Raw genomic sequence first — 1,885 nt, 5'->3', positions numbered from 1 at the left:
TGATTCTGAGCCAACTCAATGGAGCCCAAGAACAACAATACTGTGAAACCCCGATACTACCTAAAGCAATCTACGAATATGAAGCAGCATCTTGAAAGAAATTGGAAATTAACTAGCAACATCATATTGAGTGGGAAGGGACCCATGATAAGCAAAGTTTCTCTAAAATGAAGAACAAAGTAGGAGGGCTTGTGCTATACAAACCCAAAACAAATTACACAACCACAGTTATCAAAACAGCCTGAGAGTGGCACATGTATAGATAGATAGACCAGTTTAGAAAACCCATAAATAAAAGTAGTCACCTATAGGCAACTGATTTTCAGAAAGTACAAAAATCATTAAATAGGAAAGGGAAACCATCTTCAACAAATGGTGCTGGAAATTTGGATTGCTATCTGCAGAAGAATGAAACAGGACCCACATCTCACCCCCCACACATTAACGAACTCAAGATGAATCTTAGATCTCTCTATAAACCTCACACCTGTGAGGATCATAAGTCAGAAGATTGGGTCAACCTTAAAGGATTTATTTCAGGGCATACACAGACTACCAAATTTGATAAAGGAGACACACGCAGTGGAAGTCAAAATAGATGACTGGGAGACATTAAATATAAATAATTGTGAACATCAAAAAGCGTCATCAAAGAGTACGACGAAAGCCCATAGACTGGGGGAAAATTCTTTAGCAAGAACACACATTTTAAGGAACTAATTACTAAGATCTATCAAACCCTACAACATCTCAAGAAGGAAAAAACAAACAAATAATCCAATTAAAAGGTTGGCAAAGGACACAAAGAGACAATTCACAAGGAAAAAGCTCAAGTGGCTAACAAACAAGTGAGGCAATGCTCCCTGTTACTAGCCATTTGAGAGATGCTAATTAAAACAAAGATGAGATTTCATCTTACACCCACAAAAATAGCCTAATTAAAATGCAAAACAAAACATAACAACAAATTCTGGAGAAGGTGTAGAAAGATTTAACTTTGCAAAAAATGAGTGTGAATATCCCATTATTATTAAGATAATCACAATTAAGGTAAAATTCCAAACTAAGACTTTCTCAAGCATGTGAAATTTTCATTTTAAAGTGTTCTATAACTACTCTAAGACAGCTTGTTTAGGATTATTTCTGTCATTACTATCCTGTGATTTGCCTAATGAACTTAAATCCAAACAAACAGTATCGCAAAAGATTAAACATTAAAATGAGTAGGATAAGGAAGAGAGTTATGAACTGATTTTTAGAGTTATTAATCTCCAAAATATTTGTCCAAATGTTTCTCTGATTCAGGAGTTATTGTTATAAATTGGCACAGTTTCTTGAAAGAGTAAGAGCACACTACAAGAGTACAATCAATGCAGCTGTAGTTTAACTCCTCTATAGTCCTGACAGAAACAAGACAAAGTATCTTGTCTGAAATCAAATGAGATCTCAATATTTCAATCTAGTTGAAATTTCAGAGAAAAAGGCACCAAACATATCATTATATTAAAAAATCCTGGCTCTGGTTAGATTAATTATGTCTGAAGAGTTTATACTCATCCAAGCTCAACGGTTGAAGAATACATAAACTGGTATGGTAATTGGCAAGAGCAGACTATAAAAGCATAGGCTGGTGGTGCTGGTACAGCCCTGGGGGACATTTTCTTCTATAGAGCCAGAGAACAGTCTGTTAGGGAAACCTGTGGGATAAGGATGGTCAATGTATGAAGAGACAGAATTTATTTTTATCCCACTTATTAGCCACCACACTGACATTTAACTGGGTGAATGCTATTAGGAAATTTTACCTGTTTTTTTTATTTGTTTTGTTGTTAAAGCAGACCTGTTCTAACTCTTCTTTATTCTTATTTTGATGTGGCACCCTAGC

At 35.2% G+C, this 1,885-nt stretch overlaps 1 pseudogene; it reads right to left on the bottom strand.

Moving 5' to 3' along the window:
- Nucleotides 1–1,528: 1,528 nt before the first annotated feature.
- LOC142447001 (phosphatidylinositol N-acetylglucosaminyltransferase subunit Y-like) lies at nt 1,529–1,727 on the bottom strand (annotated as a pseudogene).
- Between the last annotated feature and the right edge of the window lie 158 nt (nt 1,728–1,885).

This window comes from Tenrec ecaudatus, chromosome 4 (genome assembly GCF_050624435.1).
Source record: "Tenrec ecaudatus isolate mTenEca1 chromosome 4, mTenEca1.hap1, whole genome shotgun sequence".
Taxonomy (NCBI): Eukaryota; Metazoa; Chordata; class Mammalia; order Afrosoricida; family Tenrecidae; genus Tenrec; species Tenrec ecaudatus.
The sequence above is the reverse complement of the archived record's forward strand: the minus strand, read 5'-3'. Positions and strand labels throughout refer to the sequence as shown.